This window comes from Procambarus clarkii, chromosome 9 (genome assembly GCF_040958095.1).
Source record: "Procambarus clarkii isolate CNS0578487 chromosome 9, FALCON_Pclarkii_2.0, whole genome shotgun sequence".
Classification (NCBI taxonomy): Eukaryota; Metazoa; Arthropoda; class Malacostraca; order Decapoda; family Cambaridae; genus Procambarus; species Procambarus clarkii.
The window spans coordinates 43,215,837-43,241,511 of record NC_091158.1 but is presented as its reverse complement, the minus strand read 5'-3'; the positions used below and the strand labels follow the sequence as shown (position 1 = coordinate 43,241,511).

The 25,675-nt window shown below is 41.6% G+C and overlaps 1 protein-coding gene across 1 annotated transcript in view; it reads left to right on the top strand.

Annotated features, from left to right (window-relative positions):
* The window catches only part of LOC138362745 (ankyrin repeat domain-containing protein 1-like), a 232,824-nt gene that overhangs the window by 9,188 nt on the left and 197,961 nt on the right, over nucleotides 1–25,675 (top strand). The gene's annotated exons all lie outside the window — the stretch shown is intronic.

Here is a 25,675-nt window from a genome sequence, read left to right as displayed (position 1 = left end):
TGACCAGCGACATAAAATATAACAATGAAATAATAGCAGGTAACTGTAGGTGAACGAAAAATTAAATTCCAAATTGATTAGATGTTTTTCTAAATATAAAGATCGACCTGAAGGAATTTTGTGAATTATGGACTAATTAAACAAAAAAATAGGTAATTTTACTTGAAGAACAGATACCAGAGAATAGTTAGTGAGTACATTTATATTGTATAATGGGAGAAAGCCCCTGGTAGCCGCGAATTAAAATAACCACCTACATTAATTGATAACTAGGAAATAGTATCTGGAAACTTTATCTGAACGAAAACACAATACCAATTTGTTTAGATGTTTTTCTTAATATAAAGATCAACAGTAAGGAATCTTATTCATTATGGACAAATTAACAAAAAAAAAAAACGATAATTTTCATTGAGGACCATATATTAGAGCATACTTAGTCACTTATATATTAAAAGTATTGTGTATTTTGAACCATTGGGGTTGTAAACAAACAGAACGGCCTACCCGAAAAGTCGTAACATAAAATGTTGCATATGTTTGCTAATTTATTATTTGATAAATGATTATTATTAATTTACGACAACTATAGAGGTTTCCCATTAGTTAAATTACTGTAGTCTGACTAAATGCTACTACGAAACCTATATAAATCCTGGGAAAGTCACAATGACCAGCGACATTAAAGCATAGAGGGTTAAATAGTAACAGGCAACTGTCGGCGAACGAAAAATTCATTTCCAAATTTATTAGATGTTTTCCTAAATATAAAGATCGATAGGCTGGAATTTTCTGGATTATGGCCTAATTAAGGCAAAAAAAAATATATTTTTACTTGAAGAACAAATATCAGAGCATAGTCAGTGAGTTATAGAATAATAAGATTGTGGTATTTCATTGTATAACAAGAGATAGTCCATGGAAGCGATAATAGACGTAGTTTTACACAAAATAACGTCCAAAAACAGCCGTAGAGTCAAACGGCAAATGTTGACGTTCTTTTTAAGAGGACAGGTTGAAGAAACATCCCAACATTGGAAAAAATCCACTAACTTAGACCCTTGAGGTGATGGACGGAAATGTTAACGGAAAATTGGCGAAAATCGTCCATGACAATAGCACCACCACCCAAATGGTGAGAAATAGCTTAGTAACGCCAGGATGAGACAAGTAGACACATCTATATCCAATCCTCATATGGCTATGCTAAGGAGAGGGTGGAGGTGTATGTGTGGGTCGACGTACCATACATCAAAGAAAAAATTCGTGCCGTTCAACAGGAACGTGCTGTATATGGACTTTTACTGGGGAATGTCCCTTGGAGTCTCTGACTGCTCAAGCCCATCCTCAGAGAACACGGGGAGAGAGTGAGGAAGCTGCCTCAGTTGGGTGCAGCCGTCCTCAGTCAGCTGGGGAAATGGGTGACTCACCCGGGGTGACGTCACAGGGAGTGATCACACCCCCTCACAGCTGAAAAACAAGGGGAAGAATAAGGGAGAGAAGGCAAGCTGTGAAGTAATGGAGGGAGAAGCAAAACCTAGGGTTCAAGCGACAGCAGCTCCATTAACAGGTAACTCGCACGTGGCAACTGTCACTACGAGGTCCGAGAGAAACAAGCCGATTCGCCCAGGAAAACCCTTGAAATTACGAGACATTCAGGGAGTGTCTGCAAAGGTGAAAAAAAGCAAAAGAACACAATTTCAGTGCAGGTGACAAGGTAGTTTTGTTACTTCCCACCAGCAGGAACAAGCTCTTGCTGCAGTGGAAGGGCCCATTCACGGTAGTGGAGTGCTTGCACTTGTTAAACTACGAGCTCGACGTCGATGGTGCCAAGAAGAAGTAGTACCACGTCAATATGCTCAAACGCTACGAGGACCCACCTGTAGATGGATCCACAAAGCTGAAGAAGCATGTGAGACGTAAGAGCAGGAGAGGACCACATAGCTCGACATCGACAGGACCGACCGAACACCCCCTGCCCTTAGCAATGATCGCCGGTGTTTCAGTGATAACAGACGATGAGGAGGTAGGTCAACCGGATCTCTTGAATAAACAACAGCAGGAGACACACCGAAATGTTAAGGTTGATGATCAGCTGTCTGAAGATCAAGTCGACCAGGTTACTCGACTGGTAGCAGATACTCTCTGACGTCACTTGAGCAGCAAAGGTAGAGGGTTACCGCATACCTTTGCTAGAGCAGCAAGCAGTATTAACAAAACCATATCCTGTTCCTCACCACCTTGTACCACAGGTGAGAGAAGAACTGGGATCCATGATTAACGCGGGAGTAATAAAGAAGTCGACCTCACCGTACTCAAGCCCGATGGTGTTAGGGAAGAAGCCTGGGGGAGGTGTGCGCATCTGCCTCGACTTCAGTGGGCATTAGTTAGTTTTTTAAACTTTGTTCAATGTCAACAAATCTTTTTTGACTAGTTGTATACGAAAAGTTGTATATGAAAAAGGATTTTTTTTTTTCAACGAATATTACTCATTTTCAGTGAGTTGCTACAACCACACGTTTCAGATATAATCATTCTATGACACTTTTCTGACACATTAGCATATAATAAAGGATCATGATGCCACGGATTTTCCAAAATATGTTTGGTTTTACTAATACAAATAGTCAAAGTTCCCCCAAAAAATTATGCAAATATATCATGTTTATTACTATTATAAAATCAATAAATGAACTTAGGAAAAAACGCTGTCATCAGATTTTAGAGACATAAACTTTACATATAAGGTGAAAGTTTCATGTAAATTGAATACAAATGAAAGAATAGCAACTCCGTTTATGTTACTTAAAAATAAATAATTACAAATTAAAGTCTAAGGTGCTGCCATCTGTGGCTGAGGTTGACATCAACCAATTGACACTTGTGTATGATGTTAATTTTTGACCATTTTGGAAAATTTGTGACACATAATTCAATATTTTTTCTCCCTTGCTATTTATGCTACGATGCTGAGACTTGGACCAGATTAAACCCTTTTCATATACAACTCGTCGAAAAAGTTTGATTGAAATCGAACGAGTTTTCATTTATTGAATATTTTTGGCATATTTGGAACTAATGCCCCCTTCAGGAAGTTGAACTCCATCATAGAGTTTGATGCTGAACCATTGTTCAATCAAAATGAGATCTTCTCAAAGTTAGCTTCCAGTTGCTTTTTCTTCAAGCTGGATCTGACAAAAGGATTTTGGCAGAGTCCACTAGATGAAGACAGTAAGCGCTGCACTGCCTTCATGACAAGCGAAGGTCTCTTCCAGTTCACAGTCCTCCCGTTTGGACTGGTGAACGCTCCGTCCGTGTTCAACAGAACTATGTGCAAGGTCTTGGGGGGAATTACTGGAGTAGAAGTGTTCGTGGACGATGTGCTCATCCACTCTGCGACGTGGGAAGAACATTTGAGCTTGCTAAGGCAGGTGTTGGCAAGACTACAAGAAGTAGGAATGGTTGCAAAACCCACTAAGTGTGAGTTGGGGTTCAAGGAGGTCAGGTACCTTGGTCACGTGATAGGGGGAGGGTTCACCAGGCCTCTGCCTGAGAGGCACAGATCAGTGAAGCCGCTCCACCCGCCACCAAGACTCAGGTTTAGTCATTCCAGGGACTTGCAGGGTACTATAGAACTTTCATTCCAAATTTCACGTCCAGAGCAACTCCACTAACTACCCTAACCAAGAAGAATGCACTTGTTGGAGTATGTTAGACAGAAATGGAGAACCCAGCATCCTCAATGCTTAAGAAGAAGCTAACTGAAGCACTAGATTCTACCAGGGAGTAGCATATTAACCAAACACCAGCCAGAGTCTTCCACACATGTAAACGACTGAGTTTCCATGATTTTCGTTCACCGATTTGTGGCACACGTATCTTTGTAAATTAATTTAGAGGCTGAAGTGTGAATAGCTAGCTAATGTGTTGAAATCTTCTTATATACATTTTCTGTGATGAAACAAGAAGTGAGGGTGGACAGATAAGGAAATACTGTACAGTAAACCTCACGTTACAGTGAGGTTTCACTCACTTTCGTCTGTGTTGTCATAGTTCAGTGACCCATGACTTTGAACGTTTTACATTAATAAATCATTTCTAAAACTGGTGTTTTAATAACTCTTTATTATCCTAATTAAACTAAAGTAAATAAAACCAAAAATATATTGTAATATGATAGATATCTGCTATTTGACAAATTATTCACGTTATTGGCAGCACAACTCCAGCGCGAGTGGACAGGTCTAATCCCTGTCCACACAACACCATGCTTGTTATGTTCGATTTCATCGCCACAGTTCAGTGACCTACGGATTCAAAATAATAAAATTAATAAATCAGTTCCAAAGTAAGTATTTTTTATAGCTCTTATTATCGTAATAATGTTGCTAAACTAAATATATAACCCAAAAATATATAATTTAATGTAAATCGAATATTTAAGAAAAATTTGTTACTGGATCTGGCTTAAATACCAGCCTACTGAAGGGTGAACATATAGACTTAGTCGGCGTTCGTACAGTATGCACCCAGTGCCCTTCACTTTGTTTACGATTGACATACAGTATTTATCCGCCGGTGGAAGAATAATCGTGGAATGGACCATTTTTTTACTACAGCTCTTTGGTTATAAAACAAAATGTCTCAGGGGCTTACTAATAGTGCCTTATTAATGCCAAAAATGAAGCAATATTTTGCAAGAACTAGTAGCAGAAAATCAACCAGCACGAGAACAGCCGTACCCAACACAGGAACAGCCGTACCCAGCACGAGAACAACCGTACCCAGCACGAGCACAGTTGTACCCAGCACTAGTACAACAGCCTTACCCAGCACGAGAACAACCGTACCCAGCACGAGAAACCCGTACCCAGCACGAGAACAACCGTACCCAGCACGAGAAAAGCCGTACCCAGCACGAGCACAGTTGTACCCAGCACTGGTACAACAGCCTTACCCAGCACGAGCACAGTTGTACCCAGCACTGGTTCAACAGCCGTACCCAGCCCGAGCACAGTTGTACCCAGCACTGGTACAACAGCCTTACCCAGCACGAGCACAGTTGTACCCAGCACTGGTACAACAGCCTTACCCAGCACGAGCACAGTTGTACCCAGCACTGGTACAACAGCTGTACCCAGCACGAGCACAGTTGTACCCAGCACTGGTACAACAGCCTTACCCAGCACGAGCACAGTTGTACCCAGCACTGGTACAACAGCTGTACCCAGCACGAGCACAGTTGTACCCAGCACTGGTACAACAGCAGCCAGCACCAGCTCAGAAACAGCTGAACCCACAGCAGCAGCGAGCACCAGCAAAGCTGATGTAAACATCTAAAAACATCGTGTGTGGCGTGAACAATTAGAACAAGTGTTAAATTTAAGTGTGTACACAGTGTTAAAATTAAAGTTGCAGTAATTTTAGTGTACAATAGTTTTCATAAACTGTATTGTAGTACTTAACATACTGCAGAACTACTTTTAATCAACACAGTGCTAACGGCATAATGCACTGCAGTACATATTTACTGTAGAGCATTCACAACTTCAAGATGAACATAACTTCAACAATAATGAAAATTTATGAATTACAGTATTTTTTAGTAGAGAAGTAATATATAGGTAGAGTATGTAATATGATAATGCATTTTTATTGTAACAAGAAAAAAAAGACACTGACACAAACGCCTCCTGAAGGTCACCTCTTGCAAAGAATCCAACGCTCCAACGAACTGGGGGTGGTCCCATATCGTACGTTGAATCGAGGTTGTACTGTATATTGTGATGTGATGCAGTAGTGCAGCAATACTGGGCCAAAGTGGTTTGGCTCTCAATCACATAAAAAAAAACTGCTTTGACCCTTGCAGTGTGTAAGTGGCAGAATAAAACAAGAAACAGATGAACAAATAATAAACTTTACTATAATAATAATAAATGGTTCCTACAAACGCTTGGCTGTTATTGTAGTACTCGAGAAGCTCGCTAATCCGGGATCTGCCAATCCGGAAAACACGCTATTCTGGCAAAAATCGTGGCCGGATTAAGTTATCTCCCTATCCGGCCAAAATGGCCATAGTCAGATTAGCGGATATTTGGCTGGATCATCGTATACTGTTCGAGTTAAAATCTGAGCCGGTTAACTTGCTACCGATGTTGTCCATATGCCGGACAAGTGGAGATTATTCCAGATCAGAAAGGTGGGCATCGGGCTGTACCGTATTAATCCTGTATGGCTGTGGCTTGAAGTGCGTGGTGCAGGAGCAGGTGGGTGGGTGGTGTTGGGAGAAAGGGGAGCATTGGAAGGGACTGCATGGGGGATAAGGGGCATACAGAGGGGGACTATACAGTACAGTAATTGTAAATAATTTTATAACAATTCATAACGGTCAAAAACAAAAGAAATAGTATTAAATAATACTGTGTTATAACAAATATACAAGTTTCCTAAAAAGAATTTGTGCAGGCTGAAGTTTGCTCCAAAAATATTGGGAGTTTTTTTCTGTCTGTCTACATAATGTGCCTGCCTGCCTGCCCCAAGTGGACCCGTCTAGGCCTGGTTTAGCCAAACAGCCCATGTGCTGCCAACCCTCGCATTATACCAGTGCCGCACCATCAGTGAAATCATTTTTTTAAGTAACTTTTGTTTTCATAGTGACTTTGAACATTTTTGGCCAAGACTGTCTGTAGCAGCATCAATTGTCCTGAAGGTGTTAAGAGGAAGAAGATTACCCTAACAGTTAAAGATAAGTTATGTGTTAAACAAGTTTGTGAAAGTGGCCGGTCGACTTCGAGTGTTGCCAAGGACTTTAATATAGGCACTAGTACGGTTTCTGATATAAGGAAACAAAAAGCAGTTTCAAAAATACATTTCAACCAGTGAAAGTGAAGGTGTAAGTAGTAGCAGAGGGTGCAATACGAAAACTTTGAAGCCTTCAAAGCATATTCAGTTGAATGAGGCTGTATACAAGTGGTTTGCTCAGCACCGCACAGCTGGCATAACAATTCGCGGTCCAGAAATAAGAAATGTGTGAGAGTGTGTGTGTCAAGATTCTCCCACAGCTGACTAGAATGGCTCATTGCAGTGCACAGTGCACCGACTTCATGCACAAGGTTCTATTTTTGTTAACCCTGGATAGTAACCTGGCATGTTGGGTATCTCCAGAATGCCTACTTAACCAGGAACACTTTCATAATACGGAGGCCGCCGTATGTCCAGGCAGGAAGTAGATACAGGGAGTTAAGCATACTTGCCACCACGGGTCAGCAAGTACATTGGTCGGTGCAGACCATGAGAAGAGTAGAGGGGACGCCTGCGAGGCGACAGTGTGACCCTGAGGTCAACCTCAACCGGCGCGATGGAAAATAACAGCTATGACGTGGTCGTGACGTGTTCATGACGTCATTCCTGCTACTGATCATCGAACGGTCAATATGATTGGTTCCCGCTCATTTGCTGCAATGCTATTGGTCAAATTGTAACTCTTTTGTGCTGGGTGCTACGAGATGCCCGGCAGCCCTTGTAAAGCATTCTCGTGAGGGAACTCTTACCCAGAGGACGTGTAGCTATTCTGTCTATTGCCCAATAGACTGAACACCGTCCATTTCTCACCGTCAAGTTAACTCAGCATCTTTGCAATATATCCCACACTCGCCCAGAATCACGAGTGTGAATATATTGTTCAGAAGCCTAAAGTGACAAATCACCAGTGCGAAACAGACTGGTATCAGGTAACTCCTGGTGACAAAGATCATTGTTAGTGACTTAGAGTGAACTAAGGCAGTGCCGCTGCCTAAGTAATCTGTGTGTGACTTTACCACAGTGTACAGTGTAGTGCATGGTACCATATAACCTGCAGTTCCAGCCGCCACCTCCGCCCTCACTGTACCACGTGACGTCACCGCCAGTGCCAGTGTGTGTGCGTGTGTCTGTCTGTTAAGCATACAGCACGCCCTATTGCGAGTACCCTCCGTGTCTACAAGCGAAACCAGCTGTCAGGCCACCTACGAGTTCTTGCATAAATGTGTCTGAGTGAGTGAGTAAGGAAAGGTATCTTATCTGTAAGTACAAGATCTTGTCATTGTTTTATCGTGTCTGTGTTGATCTGAGGTATCAACCACAGTTTTCACCTTCTGATACCTGTCACAGGTCATAGGTGAATCGACAGTGTATGCGTGTTATCTGTGTGGTATCACGGCATTTCACTCATCTGTGAATGTGAGCTTCACATACACCACACATTTAGTTATTGTGTGATAATATTATTGTGCATGTTATTGCCTGTCCCATTGACAGTGTAGTTGTGTTTATTGCATATCATCATTACCGAATATCCGGTTGGAACTCTTGTGATCCCTTTGCATACCGGCAGTTAGGTTGCCGTGTTAATGATTGGCTGTCAACTGTGTTAAGTTAGGTGTTTCTCCATGAGTGGATCCAAGTCGTTTAGCCAGACGTCAAGAGTCACGCTAATACAACCATAGCCTTTCTGACGCCAAACTAAAGTAAAGCAAGCACCCTGTGTATTAGTGGTTAAGTTAGTAAATAAACTACTGTTAAGCTTTATGCGGTGTTTCCGTTGAACCACTTCTGAATACTGCCAATATTACTCAAGCCTTCAGCTCTAGGTGTCTTCAACACCGAGTTCCCTAATTCACTAAACTATAAATGTGATGAGGACCCTAGGAGTCCCTTAAAGTGTTAAATCATTGAGGAGATTCCAACGATCAACGTGGAGCAGGACCAGGTGAGGCTAGTCTGAGAAGAGACCCTCAAGGACTCTAACTCGACCTTGCTCCCAGGCCCTGTACGGTTGCTCTCGTATTTTATATTCTGCTAATTCCGACAGTTTCGTGAAGCGTCTGCCACGTGTACATTGGCGACGTACGCATTGCAGTCGTGAAAGCAAAAAAGAAAACCACCACATCTGGCGCCCAACGTGATTGGCTTAGTTGGAACCTATGAGCTAGGTTGTACAGTAAAAATTTCGCACTTAAATTTTCTCTGAAAGTTCAATGGTGACTAGCAGTATTCAGAGGATAATTAACACCCTGTTAGGTACACACACCACCAGTATGTCTGAGTGTGTAGAGTACAAACAGCGCTACCTGCATCTTCACCAGGCCTTGACCGCTCGTAGACCTGACGACTACGACACTCTTACTGAGCTAGAGTGTAAGGAACAAGTGAAACAGCACATGAGGCCGTGGAAGAAGTGATGCTACAAGCACACATGCAGGGTAATGCTGAGGTAGCGTGCACGAGTCTCATCACACAGGATGAAGCTATCGGGGGTGAGACCCAGGTGAGAGATTACACAGTGGGAGAGACCCCAGTGAGAGACAACTTGGATGTAGAGACCCCTGTGGGTGATGTCATCGAGAATGATGTCACTAGAATCACGCCCGCTGCGGAAGAAAACGGAGTTACACGGGAATCTAGCCCTTTAAATACTTTGTTGGGGGATTCCATGGGGAAGAATCTCAGCCCAAAATGTCCTTGTGGACGACACCAACTCAAAGAGTAGGTACTACAGGCTCGCAATTATTCACCTTAGAGGAATACCGTAACCAAGTTAGGGAGTTGGGATTCGAAGGGAATAAAGTAGCAGAGCAAGCTATGAAACTCTGGACTGATCAGCAGGACAGAGAAAGCAAATTGTGGACTGATCAGCAGGACAGAGAAAACAAACGCTGGACTGATCAGCAGAACCGAGAAAGTACTGAACGCATAGCTCGCATGCAGTTGCAAGCAAGGCAGGATGACCAAACAAGTGGTCGTTCAACAGAGACTAACGTTGAACATGGTAAGACTGTCAAACTACATAAACTAGCTAACTTTGATGAAAGGGGAGACCCGATGGATGCATACATCAAGCGTTTCGAAGGTCACGCCGCTGATTGCGGGTGGGAAAGATCAAAGTGGGCACTCGCTCTTAGTGCATTGTTAAAGGGTAGGGCACTAACTATCTACCACAGTCTGGGGCCGCACCAGCGCGGAGATTACGAGGCATTGACAACAGCGCTGCTGAACGGTTTTGGCATCACTGCAGACCGGATGCTAGAGAATTTCCGTAGAGCTCAATTGCAAAAAGGGGAGACATATGTGTTAATGTTATAGCGGTTAGAATCGAGTCTAAACCGTTACTGTAAACTCATGGAGACTGCTCCTGGGAGCATGGAGTTCTACCAACTGATGATTCGTGAACAGTTCTTAGAAGCATGTGAATCGTCTCTGCGTGTCAAGCTCAAAGAGCAAGAAATTGTGTCAAATCTGTCTATGGCCAAGCAAGCTGATCTGTGGGCTGGGTCCAGGAGACAGGTGAAAGGGGTGAAGCCTCACGAGAAGCATCATGCTACAGGTACTGGTGAGAGAGCTAAGCCTAAGACTGGTGTGTCGGGGGAGCAGGGAAAGTCCTCCAACAAGCAGGTGCACAAGTGCTACACCTGTGGTAAGCCAGGGCATCGTGCAGCTGATTGCAAGGCAAAACCGAAATCAGGTTACATAGCAGGTGTGAGCTCAAGTGGTGAGAAACATCCCAACATTGGAAAGGATCCACTAGCTTGGACCCTTGAGGTGATGGACGGAAATGTTAACGGAAAATCGGCGAAAATCTTCTGTGACAAAGGCGCCACTACTCACATGGTAAGAACAAGCCTAGTAAAGCCAGGATCTGAGACAGGTAGACATATCTATGTCAAATTCCCAAGTGGCTATGCTAAAGAGATGGTGGAGGTGTATGTGTGGGTTAATACACCTTACATCAAAGGTAAAATCCGTGCCGTTCAACAGGAACGTGCTGTATATGGACTTTTATTGGGAAATGTACCGGGAGTCTCTGATTGCCCGAGTCCACCCTCGAAGAAAACGGGGGAGCGTGAGGACGCTGTCTCAGCTGTGTGCAGCCGCCCTCAGTCAGCTGATGCCAAGGGCGACTCGCTCGGGGATGACGTCACAGGGAGTGACCACACCCTCACCCAGCTGAAGAATAAGGGAGAGAAAGCAAGCTGTGAAGAAATGGAGAAAGAAGCAAAACCTCTGGTTGAAGTGACAGCAACGCCATTAACAGGTAACTCGCTTGTGGCAGCTGTCGCCACGAGGTCAAAGAACAACAAGCCGACTCGCCCAGAAAAACCTTTGAAATTACGAGACATTCAGGGAGTATCTGCAAAGATGAAACAAGCAAAGGAACACATGCTCAAACGCTACGAGGACCCTCCTGTAGATGGATCCACGAAGCCGAAGAAGCATGTAAGACGTAAGAACAGGAAAGGACCATGGGCCTCGACACCGACAGGGCCGATCGACCACCCACTGCTCAGCAACGATCGCCGGTGTCTCAGTGATAACCGCAGACGAGGAGGTAGGTCAGCCAGGTCTCTTCAATCAACAGCAGCAGGAGACACACCAAGATGTTAAGGTTGATGATCAGCTGTCTGAAGATCAAGTCGACCAGGTTACTCGACTGGTAGCAGAGTACAAGGAGGTACTCTCTGACATCACTAGAGTAGCAAAGGTAGAGGGTTACCGCATACCTTTGCTAGAGCAGCAAGCGGTAAGAACAAAACCATATCGGACAGAAATGGAGAACTCAGCATTCTCGACGCTCAAGAAGAAGCTGACTGAAGCACCCATCCTTAGACTACCAGATTCTACCAGGGAGTACATAAGAACATAAGAACAAAGGTAAGAACATAAGAACAAAGGTAACTGCAGATGGCCTATTGGCCCATACGAGGCAGCTCCTATTCTATAACCACCCAATCCCACTCATATACTTGTCCAACCCGCGCTTGAAACAATCGAGGGACCCCACCTCCACCACGTTACGCGGCAATTGGTTCCACAAATCAACAACCCTGTTACTGAATCAGTATTTACCCAAGTCTTTCCTAAATCTAAACTTATCCAAATTATACCCATTGTTTCGTGTTCTGTCTTGTGTTTATATTTTTAATACCCTATTAATATCCCCCCTGTTATGTCCATTCATCCACTTGTAAACCTCTATCATGTCACCCCTAACTCTTCGCCTTTCCAGTGAATGCAACTTAAGCTTTGTTAATCTTTCTTCATATGAAAGATTTCTAATTTGGGGAATTAACTTAGTCATCCTACGTTGGACACGTTCAAGTGAATTTATATCCATTCTATAATACGGCGACCAATCCTGAACTGCATAATCTAAATGGGGCCTAACCAGAGCAAGATATAGCTTAAGAACCACACCAGGTGTCTTGTCACTAACGCTTCGATTAATAAATCCCAGTGTCCTATTCGCCTTATTACGAACATTCATGCATTGATCCTTTTGTTTTAAATTCTTACTAATCATAACTCCCAGATCCCTTTCGCAATCCGACTTCGCAATCTCAACACCATCTAGCTCGTATCTTGTAACTCTATCATCATTACCTAGCCTCAGAACTTTACATTTATCAGCATTAAACTGCATTTGCCAATCATTTGACCATAAGAACATAAGAACATAAGAACAAAGGTAACTGCAGAAGGCCTATTGGCCCATACGAGGCAGCTCCTATTCTATAACCACCCAATCCCACTCATATACTTGTCCAACCCGTGCTTGAAACAATCGAGGGACCCCACCTCCACAATGTTACGCGGCAATTGGTTCCACAAATCAACAACCCTGTTACTGAACCAGTATTTACCCAAGTCTTTCCTAAATCTAAACTTATCCAATTTATATCCATTGTTTCGTGTTCTGTCCTGTGTTGATACTTTTAATACCCTATTAATATCCCCCCGGTTATGTCCATTCATCCACTTGTAAACCTCTATCATGTCACCCCTAACTCTTCGCCTTTCCAGTGAATGCAACTTAAGCTTTGTTAATCTTTCTTCATATGAAAGATTTCTAATTTGGGGAATTAACTTAGTCATCCTACGCTGGACACGTTCAAGTGAATTTATATCCATTCTATAATATGGCGACCAAAACTGAACTGCATAATCTAAATGGGGCCTAACTAGAGCAAGATATAGCTTGAGAACCACACCAGGTGTCTTGTTACTAACGCTGCGATTACATAAGAACATAAGAACATAAGAACAAAGGTAACTGCAGAAGGCCTATTGGCCCATACGAGGCAGCTCCTATTCTATAACCACCCAATCCCACTCATATACTTGTCCAACCCGTGCTTGAAACAATCGAGGGACCCCACCTCCACAATGTTACGCGGCAATTGGTTCCACAAATCAACAACCCTGTTACTGAACCAGTATTTACCCAAGTCTTTCCTAAATCTAAACTTATCCAATTTATATCCATTGTTTCGTGTTCTGTCCTGTGTTGATACTTTTAATACCCTATTAATATCCCCCCGGTTATGTCCATTCATCCACTTGTAAACCTCTATCATGTCACCCCTAACTCTTCGCCTTTCCAGTGAATGCAACTTAAGCCTTGTTAATCTTTCTTCATATGAAAGATTTCTAATTTGGGGAATTAACTTAGTCATCCTACGCTGGACACGTTCAAGTGAATTTATATCCATTCTATAATATGGCGACCAAAACTGAACTGCATAATCTAAATGGGGCCTAACTAGAGCAAGATATAGCTTGAGAACCACACCAGGTGTCTTGTTACTAACGCTGCGATTAATAAAGCCAAGTGTCCGATTTGCCTTATTACGAACATTTATGCATTGATCCTTTTGTTTTAAATTCTTACTAATCATAACTCCCAGATCCCTTTCGCAATCCGACTTCGCAATCACAACACCATCTAGCTCGTATCTTGTAACTCTATCATCATTACCTAACCTCAGAACTTTACATTTATCAGCATTAAACTGCATCTGCCAATCCTTTGACCATTTCAAAACCCTATCTAGATCAACTTGAAGTGATAGTGAGTCCTCCTCCGAATTAATTTCCCTACCGATTTTCGTATCATCGGCAAATTTGCAAATGTTGCTACTCAAACCTGAATCTAAATCATTTATATATATTATAAACAACAGAGGTCCCAGGACAGAGCCTTGAGGCACTCCACTTACAACATTTTCCCACTCTGACTTGATTCCATTTATACTAACTCTCTGTTTCCTTTGGTATAGCCATGCCCTAATCCAGCTTAATATAGCACCCCCAATACCATGAGACTCTATTTTTTTAATCAGTCTTTCATGTGGCACTGTATCAAAAGCTTTGCTAAAGTCAAGGTATACAACATCGCAATCCTTACCACTATCAACTGCCTCAACAATGCTAGAATAAAAAGATAACAAATTTGTTAAACATGAACGGCCATTTATAAAACCATGTTGCGACTCAATTATTAATTTATGTTTTTCAAGATGAAGACGAATTTTATTTGCTATTATAGATTCGAGTAACTTTCCCACAATAGACGTTAGGCTAATTGGTCGATAGTTAGACGCAAGTGATCTATCTCCTTTCTTAAAAACTGGTATCACATTAGCAACTTTCCAAAACTCTGGCACTCTGCCTGACTCTATTGATTTATTAAATATGGTTGACAGTGGGTCACAAAGCTCCTCTTTGCATTCTTTAAGCACCCTAGCAAACACTTCATCCGGCCCTGGGGATTTGTTTGGTTTGAGTTTTACTATTTGTTTAAGAACATCCTCCCTGGTAACTGCTAAACTCGTCAACCTGTCCTCGTCCCCACCCACATAGACTTGTTCGGCTGAAGGCATATTGTTAAGTTCCTCTTTAGTAAATACAGATACAAAATATTTATTAAAAATACTACTCATCTCTTCATCACTATCTGTTATTTGACCTGTCTCAGTTTTTAATGGACCTATCCTTTCCCTAGTCTTAGTACGATATAACTGAAAAAACCCTTTAGGATTTGTCTTTGCTTGCCCTGCTATGCGAACTTCATAGTTTCTTTTTGCTTTCCTTATCTCTTTTTTAACATTTCTAACCAGTTGTACGAATTCCTGTTCTAAAGTGACCTCCCCATTTTTAATCCTTTTGTACCAAGCTCTCTTTTTACCTATAAGGTTCTTCAAATTCTTTGTTATCCACTTTGGGTCATTAGTATACGATCTATTCAATTTGTATGGTATACTACGTTCCTGTGCTTTGTTTAGAATATTCTTAAATAAGTTATATATTGAATCCACATCGAAATCCCCATTTAAGTCACCTATCGCTGGGTTCATGTCTCGCTCCAAGACCGGCCCACACCCCATACCCAAGCCTTTCCAATCAATTTGACCCAAAAAATTTCTTAGGCTATTAAAATCAGCTTTTCGAAAATCTGGCACTTTAACAGAATTTTCTCCTACTGGTCTATTCCATTCTATGCTAAATCTGATTTCTTTGTGATCACTGCTCCCTAGCTCACTCCCTATTTCGATGTCATTAATTTGCGTTTCCCTGTTAGTTAACACTAAATCTAAAATATTATTTTCCCGTGTTGGTTCCTTAATGTGTTGCGTAAGAAAGCAATCGTCAATTAATTCTAGAAAATCTTCTGCTTCACTATTCCCTGTTTTGTTCAACCAGTTTATTCCGCTAAAATTAAAGTCACCCATGACATAAATACTGTTAGATCTAGATGCTCTAGATATTTCATCCCATAGATGCTTTGCTTCCATTCTGTCTAAATTTGGTGGCCTATATATTACTCCTATTATAATATTATTAGCTTTTTCGTTTAATTCAATCCAAATAGTTTCTGTGTGTGGCTCTGTTTTGATTCCCTCTTTGAGACTACATTTCAAATTGTCCCTAACATATATGGCTACTCCACCTCCTCGTCTAATATATCTATCTGTGTGAAATAGTTTAAATCCATATATTTGATATTCAGCTAATAGTTCTCTATTTTCTACATTCATCCACGTTTCGGTAAGTGCAATAATATCTATTTTTTCTGTGCAGACAAGAGCATTTAATTCGTTAATTTTATTTCTTAGACTTCTACTGTTAGTGTAATATACCCTAAGTGAATTGTTATTTTGCGGACCTTCTCTTTCCCTGATCGTTTTGCCAATTCCTTTCTCCCACAAACACATACTTTTATTACCTCCTTCCTCCAAATCAATTCCCATACCTCTATCTACTAACAGTTTAAACCCAAACAAACACCTCTAACCACTTCTTCTAGCGAGTTCGCAACAGCAACAACCCCAGCTCTCGATAGATGCACCCCATCACGAGCATACATTTCATTTCTTCCATAGAAGTGTTCCCAGTTGTCTATGAAAGATATTGCATTTGATTTGCAATATCTTTCCAGCCGGCAATTGACACCAAGTGCCCTCGATATCCATTCATTTCCCACTCCCTTTCTTGGAAGAATGCCACATATGATCGGGATTCCTCCCTTGCTCCTAACTAACTCTATGGCTGTTTTATACCTCTGAATCAGTTCCTCACTCCTGACTCGACCAACATCATTTCCTCCCACGCTAATGCAAATAATGGGATTGTTCCCATTACCAGCCATAATATCATTCATGTTGTTTATAATATCACCAATGCCAGCTCCGGGATAGCAAACCCTTAACCTGTTCCCCCTATCTCTAGCACAAAACGTTCTATCCAAATACCTTATCTGGGAATCTCCCACAACTAATGTTTGCTTAGGTACTTCCTTTACTTTCTGAGGGGCCTGCGCTTCCTTTCTCTTCGTTGCTTTCCCTTTTGCGCGATCCACAGTCTCTCCACCGCACTCGTCCTCCAAAACGTCAAATGAATTAGAAGTTGCTATGGCGTTTGAAGGCGGCTTTATCAAAGTCTTCTTAAGGCCCCTGTCTTTCGCAACTCTCCAAGACGAGGTCCCTTTACTGCTGGTCTCCTCCTTCGTTACTTCTCGTTGTTTTTTAAGCTGACGCACCTCCTCCCGCAGAGAGTCCAACTCTGTCCTCAGGGCTCCCACTAGAGTCACCAGGTCCTTCACTACAACTTCCATATTGCTATGATAATATAACAATCCAAGTGTTAATATGTTGACACTTGGATTAATAAATCCAAGTGTCCGATTTGCCTTATTACGAACATTTATGCATTGATCCTTTTGTTTTAAATTCTTACTAATCATAACTCCCAGATCCCTTTCGCAATCCGACTTCGCAATCACAACACCATCAAGCTCGTATCTTGTAACTCTATCATCATTACCTAACCTCAGAACTTTACATTTATCAGCATTAAACTGCATCTGCCAATCCTTTGACCATTTCAAAACCCTATCTAGATCAACTTGAAGTGATAGTGAGTCCTCCTCCGAATTAATTTCCCTACCGATTTTCGTATCATCGGCAAATTTGCAAATGTTGCTACTCAAACCTGAATCTAAATCATTTATATATATTATAAACAACAGAGGTCCCAGGACAGAGCCTTGAGGCACTCCACTTACAACATTTTCCCACTCTGACTTGATTCCATTTATACTAACTCTCTGTTTCCTTTGGTATAGCCATGCCCTAATCCAGCTTAATATAGCACCCCCAATACCATGAGACTCTATTTTTTTAATCAGTCTTTCATGTGGCACTGTATCAAAAGCTTTGCTAAAGTCAAGGTATACAACATCGCAATCCTTACCACTATCAACTGCCTCAACAATGCTAGAATAAAAAGATAACAAATTTGTTAAACATGAACGGCCATTTATAAAACCATGTTGCGACTCAATTATTAATTTATGTTTTTCAAGATGAAGACGAATTTTATTTGCTATTATAGATTCGAGTAACTTTCCCACAATAGACGTTAGGCTAATTGGTCGATAGTTAGACGCAAGTGATCTATCTCCTTTCTTAAAAACTGGTATCACATTAGCAACTTTCCAAAACTCTGGCACTCTGCCTGACTCTATTGATTTATTAAATATGGTTGACAGTGGGTCACAAAGCTCCTCTTTGCATTCTTTAAGCACCCTAGCAAACACTTCATCCGGCCCTGGGGATTTGTTTGGTTTGAGTTTTACTATTTCAAAACCCTATCTAGATCAACTTGAAGTGATAGTGAGTCCTTCTCCAAATTAATTTCCCTACCGATTTTCGTATCATCGGCAAATTTGCAAATGTTGCTACTCAAACCTGAATCTAAATCATTTATATATATTATAAACAACAGAGGTCCCAGGACAGAGCCCTGAGGTACTCCACTAACAACATTATCCCACTCTGACTTAACCCCATTTATACTAACTCTCTGTTTCCTTTGGAATAGCCATGCCCTAATCCAAGTTAATATAGCACCCACAATACCATGAGACTATCTTTTTAATTAGTCTTTCATGTGGCACTGTATCAAAAGCTTTGCTAAAGTCAAGGTACACAACATCACAATCCTTGCCACTATCAACTGCCTCAACTATGCTGGAATAAAAAGTTAGCAAATTTGTTAAACATGAACGGCCATTTGTAAAACCATGTTGCGACTCATTTATTAATTTATGTTTTTCAAGATGGAGACGAATTGTATTTGCAATTATTGATTCAAGTAACTTTCCCACAATAGACGTTAGGCTAATTGGCCGATAGTTTGACGCAAGTGATCTATCTCCTTTCTTAAAAATTGGTACCACATTAGCTACCTTCCATGACTCTGGCAGTCTGCCTGACTCTATTGATTTATTAAATATGGTAGACAGTGGCTCGGAAAGCTCCTCTTTGCATTCTTTAAGCACCCTGGCAAACACTTCATCCGGCCCTGGGGATTTGTTTGGTTTTAGTTTTACTAATTGTTTAATAACATCCTCCCTGGTAACTGCTAAACTAGTCAACCTGTCCTCATCCCCACCCACATAGACTTGTTCGGCTGAAGGCATATTGTTAAGTTCTTCTTTAGTAAATACAGATATAAAATATTTGTTAAAAATACTACTCATCTCCTTGTCATTATCCGTTATTTGACCTGTCTCAGATTTTAATGGACCTATCCTTTCCCTAGTCTTAGTTCGATATAACTGAAAAAAAACTTTAGGATTTGACTTTGCTTGCTCTGCTATACGAACTTCATAGTTTCTTTTTGCATTCCTAATCTCTTTTTTAACATTTCTAACCAGTTGTATGAATTCCTGTTCTAACCTGACTTCCCCATTCCTAATCCTTTTGTACCAAGCTCTCTTTTTACCTATAAGGTTCTTTAAATTAATTGTTATCCACTTTGGGTCATTAGTATTCGATCTATTCAATTTGTATGGTATACTACGTTCCTGTGCTTTGTTTAGAATATTCTTAAATAAGTTATATATTAAATCCACATCGAAATCCCCTTTTACGTCACCTGTCACTGGGTTCATGTCTCGCTCTAAGACCGGCCCACACCCCATACCCAAGACTTTCCAATCTATTTGACCCAAAAAATTTCTTAGGCTATTAAAATCAGCTTTTCGAAAATCTGGCACTTCAACAGAATTTTCTCCTACAGGTCTATTCCATTCTATGCTAAATCTGATTTCTTTGTGATCACTGTTCCCTAGCTCACTCCCTATTTCGATGTAATTAATTTGTGTTTCCCTGTTAGTTAACACTAAATCTAAAGTATTATTTTCCCGCGTTGGTTCCTTAATGTGTTGCGTAAGAAAGCAATCGTCAATTAATTCTAGAAAATCTTCTGCTTCACTATTCCCTGTTTTGTTCATCCAGTTTATTCCACTAAAATTAAAGTCACCCATGACATAAATACTGTTAGATCTAGATGCTCTAGATATTTCATTCCATAGATGCTTTGCTTCCATTCTGTCTAAATTTGGTGGCCTATATATAACTCCTATTATAATATTATTTGCTTTTTCGTTTAATTCTATCCAAATAGTTTCTGTGTGTGGCTCAGTTTTGATTCCCTCTTTGAGACTACATTTCAAATTGTCCCTAACATATATGGCTACTCCCCCTCCTCGTCTAATATATCTATCTGTGTGAAATAGTTTAAATCCATTTATCTGATATTCAGCTAATATTTCTCTATTTTCTACGTTCATCCACGTTTCGGTAAGTGCAATAATATCTATTTTTTCTGTGCAGACAAGAGCATTTAATTCGTTAATTTTATTTCTTAGACTTCTACTGTTAGTGTAATATATCCTAAGTGAATTGTTATTTTGAGGCCCTTTTCTTTCCCTGATCATTTTGCCAATTCTTTTCTCCCACGAACACATACTTTTATTACCTCCTTCCTCCAAATCAATTCCCATACCACTATCTACTAACAGTTTAAACCCAAACAAACACCTCTAACCACTGGTTCCAACGAGTTCACAACAGCAACAACCCCAGCCCTCGATAGATGCACCCCATCACGAGCAAACATTTAATTTCTTCCATAGAAGCGTTCCCAGTTGTATATGAAAGATATTGCATTTGATTTGCAATATCTTTCCAGCCGGCAATTGACACCAAGTGCCCTCGACATCCATTCATTTCCCACTCCCTTTCTTGGAAGAATGCCACATATGATCGGGATTCCTCCCTTGCTCCTAACTAATTCAATGGCTGTCCTAAATCTCCCTAAATACATCCTCCGGACAGATGCCTCAAATACAGGTATTGGTGCTGTACTCATGCAAAAGAACGACGGTGAAATCTGGCCGGTTGCATACTCCAGTCGTATATTGAGCGATGCTGAGCAGAAGTACTCCACTGTAGAAAAGGAACTCCTTGCTGTTGTTGTGGGAGTAAGGAAATTCTATCAGTGTCTCTACGGTAAGCATTTCACGTTTCAGGTTGATCACCAACCCCACAGCCACATTGGCACGGTAAAAAACGCAAATCCTAGAATAATGCATTGGGTGTTGTTCCTTCAACAGTTCACATTTTGCGGGGTTAACATAAAGGGAGCCGACAACGTAGGTGCTGACTGGTTGAGTAGGTCAGGTGTGATCAACGAGACGTCGAACGAGAGAGACGTAAGCGAGAAAATGCAAAAGAATCACCGGACATTGGTTCCCAGTGTGCCTCTGATACATCAGGCATGACACAGGTGGAGAGAGGCAGTGGACCGACTAGGACCATTGTGGGTTTCAAGGCATTGAGCCGACCCAGAGCTGGAGCTACGTCCGACCACAGTGTCTGCTCATGACCTGAAAAGATAGCCACAGATGACCCGGTGATAGAAGAAATTCCTCACTTTACAGAAGGGAATAGTCTAGACGAGGACCCGCCTTACCTAGCAGTATAGAATACGGAATCTGCTTGACACAGCCGCACCTTGTGCACTCAGAGTACATGCACATACGTCAGCGGTGTGAGGTTAGAACGAGTCACCACTCTGTGGAGCTCGCTCTTTAGGTGAGGGGTGATGTGAGAGTATGGTCTCTCAAGATATCCCACAGCTGATTTGATTATCTCATTACGGTGCATCACGCACCTAGTCGTGCACAGGGCACAATCTCTGTTAACCCCTGGATGTAAACTGTCATGCGGGGTGTCCCCAGGATGCCCACATAACCAGGAATACTTTTATAATACGGAGGCCACCATATGCCCAAGGGTAAATTAGATTCAGAGGATTTTTTTTTTTTTTTTTTTTTTGAGATATATACAAGAGTTGTTACATTCTTGTACAGCCACTAGTACGCGTAGCGTTTCGGGCAAGTCCTTAATCCTATGGTCCCTGAAATACGATCCCCTGCCGCGAAGAATCGTTTTTTCATCCAAGTACACATTTTACTTTTGCGTTAAACAGAGGCTACAGTTAAGGAATTGCGCCCAGTAAATCCTCCCCGGCCAGGATACGAACCCATGACATAGCGCTCGCGGAACGCCAGGCGAGTGTCTTACCACTACACCACGGAGACTGCTAATTAACTAAAACTAACTAATTAATTACCGTTAAATTAATTAATTAATTGTATCGTTAAAGCAGTTAAATTAACTGCTAACTAATTAAACATTCATGCCATGGAGTCAGGACGCACACAGTTTAAGGTTAAAGGCGTGGTAGAGAGGGGGAAGCCAGCGAGACGACAGATAAGATTTGACCTCTGGGGTCAGCCTAAACCAGCGCAATGGAGAATAACAACTGTGACGCAGTCGTGACGTGTTCATGTCATCTCTGTTACCGATCATGTAACGATCAATATCATTGGTTCCGGCACCTTTCCTGCTACACCATTGGTCAATTTTAGACCTTGTGTTTGTGCTACCCATGAGGAGCCCTGCAACCACTGGTTAGGGTATTCACGCAAGGAAGTCCGTACATGATGGTCGTGTCCTTCTGTCTATTCGGCAACAGAATACCATCCATTATTCACCGTCGAGTTAAACTCAGCGCCTTTTCAATATACCAAAGATTGCCCAGAATCATGATGATGACTATATTGTTTAGAAGCCTTCTAGAGTGACAAATCACCAGAGCAAGACAGACTGGTATCAGGTAACCCTTCGTGACAAAATGAGAGCGTCTGTGAGTGACCTAAAGTGTCTTTAGTGCCGCTGCTTAAGTAATCTGTGTGTGACTCTTACCACCGTGCACCGCATGGTACTATATAATCAGCTGCCACTTTCCTCCACTCAGTTTAGAGCGTGAAGCCGCCTCAAGCTGCCACTCGCCCTGCCTCACTCTACTACGTGACGTCACCACCCGTCTCCATCTTACTCACCCCCAGTGCCATCAAGTGTGTGTGTGTCTGTCTGTTAGGCATACAGCACGCCCTCCTGTGAGTACTCTCTGTGTCAAGTACGGTTTGTTATGAAAGCCTGTCGTCAATGGTCTCACATCATAACGAGCAAAGCCAGCTGTCAGGCCACCTACGAGTTCTTTCATAAATGTGCCTGAGTGAGTGAATAGGAGAGGTCATGTAAGTACAAGATTTTGTGTTTTATTATTGTGTCTGTCTGTGCGCTGATCTGAGGGATCAACCACAGTCCTCCCCTTCTCATATCTTATCTAGGTATTGGTGGAGACACCCGACGGTGTATGCATGTTTATATGTGTGGTATCATGACATTACACTTGTCTGTGAATGTGAGCTTCACATACACCACACATTTAGTTATTGTGTGACATTATTATTGTGCATGATTATTGCCTGTCCCATTGACAGTGCCATTGTTGATTTATTGTACATCATCATTATCAGAGTATCCAGTTGGAACTCCTGTGACCCCTTTGCACACCGGCAGTTAGGTTTGCCGTGTTAATGATTTGCTGCCAATTGTGTTAAGTTAGGTGTTTCTCCATGAGTGGATCCGAGTCGATTATTCAGACGTCAAGATTCTCGCTAATGCAACCATAGCCTTTTTAACGCCTATCTAAAGTAAATCAAGTACCCTTCGTGTTAGTGGTCAAGTTTGTAAATAAACTACTGTTAAGCTTTAGGCAGTGTTTCCGTTGAACTATTTCTGAATACTGCAAACTATTACTTAAGCCTTCAGCTCCAGGTGTCTTCAACACCGAGTTGCCTATATTCACTAAACTATAAATGTGATGAGGACCGTAGGAGTCCCTTAGAGTGTTTCAAGCATTCATGAGACTTCAACGACCAACATGGACCAGGTCAGGTGAGGCTAGTCTGAGAAGAGACCCTGAAGGACTCTAACTCGACCTTACTCCCAGGCCCTGTACGGTTGCTCTTGTATTCTTCTGTTGAATTCCGACAGCTTCGTAAAACGTCTGCCACATGTACATTGGTGACGTATGCATTGCATTCGACAGAGCTAAAATAGTAAACCTACAACATGCAACCATCACTGGGTTGACTTGTAGGTGGTCTACAGGTGTGGGTTGCTTCAACTTCAATACTGTGCCTGTTAGCAAATTGCCCCAATCCCTACAAACATTAACAGGTTCAATCCCTGCTGTTTATCTTTTCCTTTGATAAACACATGGTGGACATCTAAACCAACAAGGATTCCAGTATTGGAGAGGTGGTCAGACGTGAATTTGTCAGCCAACTTGATTCCTTTTTCTTGTAGGAATTTGGCTGTTATCCCTAGACCATAAACATACAGGTCTGATATAATTTTGTCTACGACATTAGCCTGTACCCTTCGAGCATAACTGCCTAAACATACTTAAGGTGCGACTATTCTGTAGACTTGGGCTCCAGAGTTAGTCAGGAATCCTGCTATGTCTAGTTTTATCTCTCGTACAGGCTTGAGTTTCAAGGCATCTACCAATTCTTGGGTGATAAATGTGCTTTGGGATTCTTGGTTAAATAATCCAAGAATGGTGGCCTTGGACCATCTGTTCTTAAGGAGTTATTGGGCAGGGGGCTAAGCTGAATAACTATCAGACTTTGTTGATAGTACACTTACATCTGGAAGTACTTTACAGAATTGTACAGTAGTAGAAGTTTCTTCCTCCACCAGTGGTTTGAGAGACTTTGTACTTGTGTCCCCACACTGTGATGCATGGTGTTGACTCTTACTGCACCTATTGCAGGTGCGCATTTGGGGTGCACAGGTATTGGGGTTATGTGGCTTTAGACACCTGGTGGATCTGTGCAATTCCTTGAGTCGCTTTACATGTGTAGCACGATCAGGATAAGTTTTGTAGTTGCACATGGAATGTTCTTCATCACAGAATAAACACGTCCTCCATAAAACAGCGCCTTTGGGAGACACCGTCTTGGGTGACACAGTAATAGTAGGTTTGGAGGCACCCACTGCATATGTGCCCTCACTGCCTTGTTTCCACCTTGGGGTGGAGGTAGATGTTTTAGGTTTATTTGGAGTACTGTGTGTTCTCTGTGGTTTACTGTAGGTGCTTAATGGAGATTTAGGTGTTGATTTATAATCTGTTGGCTCTCTGTTGTTCTATAACAGAGCGTAAACCTTCCGTTATCTCCTTTACTGTCAGAGAAGCTTTGTTGTGCAAGGTACACAACTTGTCCAGTATTTCACTTGCTAATTTGCATTTTACAACAATCTTATGGCTGAGTGCTTTGAGTAATGACTTAAGTGCCACTCTAAAGGCTTGGAGTAAGTCAGTTGTTCCATCCATGGATGGTAAGTCCAAAAAACTTTTAACTAAAAGTGTGGCAGCTCGTTCTAGATCAGCATAATTTTCCTTTACGAGCTGCACTGCACTATCATAGCCGTCATTTGATAATGTTAAATTACATACCACTTTTAAAGCCTCCCTCTTAACTGTCCCTGTAAGTATGTAAATTTGGTGGTTTTGGGGATAGCCGCATTAGCATCCACTGTATCAACAAATTTGTTCCAGAAGTTATCCACATTTTTATACTCTGCTCCAGAGAATGTTGGTAAACTAACTGATGGTAGTTTAACTTCTGGTTGTGTCGGGTTAAAGGAAGCTGTGGTTGTAATGTTTGTTGTTGCCATGTAATGGGTTATTACATTGACAAAGGACTGTACTTTGGCTTGAATGGTATCTTCATAATCTGCCTGTTCATTTAGACAGCCTATAATTCACTATCATCTATGGTAGTGTCACTGGCTAGGCTGTACAATTGGTTCAATTCTAGACAAGTGTAAAATCCTACCTTTACACTAGGTTAGCACTATTAATTAGGTTAGACTAGTTGCTTAATAACTCCAGTCTAATATTGTCCTACCCTCGAATAAGAGTTGACTGTAAATAATGGAAATATGCAGTAAAATAGAATAGTGCAATATTTATGTTAAATGTTTATATGTAAACACTTAACGGAAATATATACATTTTATGGGTAAAAGCTTTTTATCAACTTCTTGTAATGAAATAACACATAATTGTTCTTTGGTTCAGCCCATGGAACAAT